The sequence below is a fragment of the Caretta caretta genome, chromosome 5, assembly GCF_965140235.1.
Source record: "Caretta caretta isolate rCarCar2 chromosome 5, rCarCar1.hap1, whole genome shotgun sequence".
NCBI classification, from domain to species: Eukaryota; Metazoa; Chordata; order Testudines; family Cheloniidae; genus Caretta; species Caretta caretta.
The window spans coordinates 55428496-55434341 of record NC_134210.1 but is presented as its reverse complement, the minus strand read 5'-3'; the positions used below and the strand labels follow the sequence as shown (position 1 = coordinate 55434341).

General features: G+C 39.1%; 1 long non-coding RNA gene across 1 annotated transcript; it reads left to right on the top strand.

The window, feature by feature from the left end:
* The first annotated feature begins 223 nt into the window (after window positions 1-223).
* On the top strand, window positions 224-5553 carry LOC142072006 (uncharacterized). Its single transcript, XR_012668288.1, has 3 exons — window positions 224-358; window positions 1786-1848; window positions 3228-5553. It is a non-coding gene; the product is annotated as an uncharacterized LOC142072006 (long non-coding RNA).
* The last annotated feature ends 293 nt before the right edge of the window (window positions 5554-5846 follow it).

Here is a 5846-nt window from a genome sequence, read left to right as displayed (position 1 = left end):
CTTTGACTTCAGTGGAATTGTTGCTGATTGTCAGTGGTAGGAGAGAAGACTCAGGCCCCAGGAATTAAATTATTTATCATGATGTGTCAGAGCCCACTGCCCTTTCTTCCTCAGCTTCTTCCACAGACCAGAATTTATATAAAAAAAAATCCAAGGGCTGTTGGTCTAATAAAAGCTTAATATGTTCAATGTTTTTTGTTGTTGTTTTTTTAACAGGAGATGGCTAGAGCAGCAGTCCATGTAACAGGTTAGGTCCAGGTAGGAGTCCTTAGAATATACTGCACTGGATTTGGGACTGTCAGAAGGAAAATTCCAAAAGGAGATGATGAAAATAGAAAGATACTTGTTTCTCCAAAAGGTGGGTAAAGGCTAAAACAAAATCAAACTTCACAGAAAGAAATAATTGTGTGTTGGTAAACACTTGCTCTTCACGGCAAAATCCATAAAATGTTACCATTGGATACACAAAACATGTATGTCCTTGACCAAACCACTATGTGAATGTTTCTCTATTTTGCTGGGTAGAAACTTCACTTCAAAATAATAATGGACGACTAGGATGATCCAAGGAATGGAAAAACCTGTCTTATGAAAAGAGACTCAAGGAGCTTGGCTTGTTTACCTAACCAAAAGAAGGTTGAGGGAAAGATATGATTGCTGTCTATAAATATATCAGAGGGATAAATACCACAGAGAGAGAGGAATTATTTAAGCTCAGTACCAATGTGGACACAAGAACAAGTGGATATAAACTGGTCATTGGAAAGTTTAGACTTTGAAATTAGACGAAGGTTTCTAACCATCAGAGGAGTGAAGTTCTGGAATAGTCTTCCAAGGGAAGCAGTGGGGACAAAAGACCTATCTGGCTTCAAGATTAAACTCAATAAGTTTATGGAGGAGATGGTATGATGGGATAACATGATTTTGGCAATTAATTGATCTTTAAATATTCATGGTAAATAGGCCCAATGGCCTGTGATGGAATGTTAGATGGGGTGGGATCTGAGTTACTACAGAGAATTCTGTCCTGGGTATCTGGCTGGTGAATGTTGCCCACATGCTCAGGGGTCAGCTGATTGCCATATTTGGGGTCGGGAAAGAATTTTCCTCTAGGGCAGATTGGACGAGGCCCTGGGGGTTTTCCACCTTCCTGTGTAGCATCGGGCACGGGTCACTTGCTGGAGGATTCTCTGCACCTTGAAGACTTTAAACCATGATTTGATTACTTCAATAGCTCAGACATAGGTGAGAGGTTTATTGCAGGAGTGGGTGGGTGAGATTCTGTGGCCTGCATTGTGCAGGAGGTCTGACTAGATGATCATAGTGGTCCCTTCTGACCTTAATATCTATGAGTCTAATATTTTACTTTCAGCCAATTGTCTTAGCTGGACCAGATCAATTCTGAAAAAATCTACATTTTCTTTAGTGAAAATGCATTCAGTATTTTAGTTGTGTGACCATGTATAGGGCAGCATTTTGTTGGAAGGCCATTCTGAATGCAAACTTTTTTCTTTTTAGCTTTATGCTTTATCGTCTTTCTCTATAGTCTCACAACTAATTGTGCTGATGTAAATCTTCTTATTATTTTTGTATGGCAAGAGATGTAATTAGTAATGTTCAGATGACTAAGTCTGAATCAGTGGGCCAGTGAGTAGCTTTGGAAAGGCTTGGTGTGAGTCTGAGATGCGAACAGCAAATGATCAAACAAGGCACTGATTTACAATATGATCCATAATTTGTGATTGGTGTCCAGATTAATTTCATGTGTTGTCTTTCATCTTCCAGAGGAATAAGAGATGACAGCATCTGTCAGATAATGTTCTGAAACGTTTCAGTGAGGAACAGTAGGTAAGCAGTTCTTTTGTAGAGTTGGCAATCAAGTGTGTGTTTGGGACACTTATTTCCCCAGAATTCATTCCAGTGTGCCTCAGGATAGAATGAGGATGTTTTAAGAGCTTCAGACAATCCCAAAAAGGTGTATAGAAACATAGAAATGTAGTGCTGGAAGGGCATTCAAGATATAATTGAGTCCCGCACCCTACATTGAGGCAGGACCAAGTAAACCTAGCGCATCCCTGACAGATGTTTGTCTAACTTGTTCTTAAAACCCTTCAGTGACAGGGATTCCACAGCCTCCCTTGAATGCCTATTTCAGAATTTAACAACCCTTATCGCTAGAAATTTTTTCCTAATATCTAACTGACATCTCCCAGATTAAGCCCATTGCTTCTTTTCCTACCTTCAGTGGACATGGAGAACAACTGATCACCATCTTGATTTTAACAGACCCTAACATATTTGAAGACTGTTATCAGGTTCCCCCTCAGTCTTCTTTTCTCAAGACTAAACATGCCCAGATTTTTTATCTTTCCTCAGAGATCAGGTTTTCTAAATCTTATCATTTTTGCTACTTTCCTCTGGACTCTCTCTCCAGTTTGATCACATCTTTCCTAAAGACTGGCACCCAGCTTAGGCCAAGTAAAGTAGAACAGTTACCTCTTGTGTGTCACATATGGCTCTTCTGCAACACATCCCAGAATATTAGCCTTTTTTTGGAAATGCATCACATTGTTGGCGTATATGCAATTAATGATCCAGTATAACCCCTGGATCCTTTTCAGCAGTACTACTATTAGCCAACTCTTCCCAATTTTGTAGTTGTGCATTTGATTTTTTTCTTCCTAAGTGTAGTACTTCTTTTTATTGAATTTCATCTTATTGAATTCAGACCAATTCTCCAATTTGTCAAGGTCATTTTGAATTCTAACCCTGTCCTCCAAAGTGCTTGCAAACCCTCCCAACTTGGTGTCATCCACAAATTTTATAAGCATACTCTCCACTCCATTATCCAAATCAACCCCAGACCCAAGATTGACCTCTGTGAGACCCCACTAGATTCATACTCCTAGTCTGACAGCAAACCACTGATAACTACTCTTTGAGTACAACCTTGCAAGCAGTGGTGTACCTATTTTATAGTAATTTCATTTAGACCACATCTCCCTAGCTAGCTTATGAGACTGTCAAAAGCCTTACTAAAATCAAGATATATCATATTTGCAGCTTCCACCCCTTTCATTAGATCAAGAAACCTGTCAAAGGAAGAAACTAGGTTGGTTTGGCATGATTTATTCTTGACAAATGGTGCAAGCTATTCCTTATAACTGTATTGTCTTCTAGGTGCTTACACATTGATTGTTTAATAATTTGATCTGGTATCTTTCCAGGTATTGAAGTTGCGTTGATTGGCCTATAATTTCCTGAGTTCTCTTTGTTCTCCCTTTTAAAGATAAGTAGTATGTTTGTCCTTCTCCAACCCTCTGAGTCCTCACCAGTCCTCCATGAGTTCTCAAAGATAATTACTAATGTTTTGGAGATTATGTCAACTGTTTTCTTAAATTCCCTGATTAATTTAATCAGACTCTGATGACTTTAATACATCTAATTTAATTAAATATTCTTTAACCTGTCCTTTCCCTATTTTGATTTGTGTTCCTTTCCCCTTGTTGTTAATATTAATTGGGTTGTGATCTGGTCACCATTACCCATTTTAGAGAAGACTGAAGCAAAATAGGCATTAAATACCTCAGCTTCTTTGATATAATCCGTTATTAGCTCTCCTTTCCTGCTAAGTAGAGGACCTACATTTTTGTTCATCCTTCTCTTGATCATTATGTATTTAAATAACCTTTTGCAAGACTCATGTGGGACTTCAGAAGGTTGTGGTGGTCCCCATGAATTGATAAGTTCAAGTTGGCTGTGGTTGGGTTGTACTCACAGGCTGTTTGTGACTTTCTTTCTCTGAATTTTGGGTGGGAGTACATGGGCCAGAATGGACAACCATTGAATGGTTGGTTATTTTAATGTTCCAGTTATGAATCTCATTGTGGCAGTAAGCTGCAATCAGAGATTTGGTATGTGAGCTACCTACCCAGACTGGTGCATAATATTCACTGGTTAAATATGCCAGTGATAGTCATTGTTTGAAATTTGTGCCTCAGCATCTCATATTGTTCCCACAGGTTTTCAGAGGTGACTTTTCTTTTTTCTGATTGTGTGTGTGTGGTTGTTTTTTCCCCCTTTTTCACATGCCTTTTCCAGATGAGCTTTAAAAGTCAAGCTTCTGCCCAAAGATTCACCTAAGTACTTCGTATAGGGCTCATTTCAGACTTGTTGATCAAAAAAAAAGTGATGTTGAATAGTTCCTTAGCCATTTTATTGTTTATGTGGAAAACTATTACCAAAGTTTTGAAGGTGTTGGTATGGAGCTTCCAATATTAAAAACATTCCATTATGTTAAGGTTAGTGGAGAGGATGTCACTGATTGTGAGATCTTTATGTTATACTGCAACAGTGATGTTGTCAGCATAAATGAACTTACACTAACTTGTCAGGTAAGTCACTAATGCAGATGTTAAACAGTGAAAGAGCCAGCACAGATTCTTGAAGTAAACCTTTAGTGAGGGTGAGACTGATTATCCATTTAAAAGGACATGATATATATGATTGCTTAACATTGTGGCCAGGAATTGTGTAGTGCTACACAGCATTTGTTAACTCTTGAGCAATAGCTCAGACCTCATCATAGGCAGTGGATAGCTCTAACAGCACTGTTACAGTTTTTTAAATCTGCTGGAAGCCGGAATCTGCTAGAAGCCAGCCTCAATTTGACTAGTAATGGCAAGAACCTGGTCATAACTTTGTTCCAGTCTGAAGCTGGCCTGTTCCTTTGGCAGGATGACCTGAAAGATAAGGTTGAGGCAGGCCAGTAAGACCCTGTCCATTAAATTGCAGAAAGCAGTGATATTGCATTATACCTGGCCACATCATTTTGATGGTTTCCCATGTTTGAGGAAGGAAACAACTGTTGCCTCACGCCAGCTCCTTTGGGATCGTCCCCATTGAATGAACAGCAGTGAATAGTTCTGCCAACCATGCTCATCCCTTTGGCCCCCAATTCTTAATGTGAAGCAACAGCATTGATCATCACTTTTGGCTAATAATGGTTTACCAGGTCAGTGACTTCACACTTACAGAGGACTGTCCGGGTTTTACGACTGGAATGAGTTAAGAGAAGACCGTCCACTGTCTCATTTAATCTGTTTAGGTGGGCAGAGTTGAATTTCTCTATTTGTGCTTTTGCTGTGTTTGGATCATCACACTTCTCATACTCTTTGAAGAGTGCTTCTGTCTCTGGCTACACTATATATATATATATATATATATATATAGGGGCAAGATGACAACATGGTGCTTCTGTTATTGCAATTGATCAGAAAACTACTGGACATTGATTTGTCAGTTTCCCAGTTTGACTTAAGTAAATCCCCTACAATTAACTCCGTTACTTACTCTTTTTTTCTGAAGGAAAAGAAAAGAGGTCACTTTTCCCCTTCCCATAAGCACTGAATTAGAAACAATTGTCTTACAGAAATGTTCCACAGAAATAGAAAAACAAGGGTTTTTTGAGAAATTTCCCTTACAGTATTGTTGTAAATTTGAATGCCAAAAAACATTGCTTTGCAAATGGTGTCTGATTTCCAAGCTATAGTATTTACAGTGTTCACTCAGTTAACTTTTGTTGTGGAAGCCACTTTCTTATGAGCAGGAAGTGGTATGGATTCTGATTCCAATAACAAGTGTGGGGTGGGTGTAGGGAAGCAGGCTGGAGCAGTCATTGAAATGAGTTGTATTCCCCTTCCTATAAAGGAAAGGTGGCATCTGGCAGGGCATTCTCTATGCGAGCTCTGGGACTCTAGAACTTATTCTCCTCTTTTGGTCTGATGTAGCTTGAATTTGGTGACCTTCCAGGAATGCTGCAAATGACACCTGCTTGAGAGCATTTT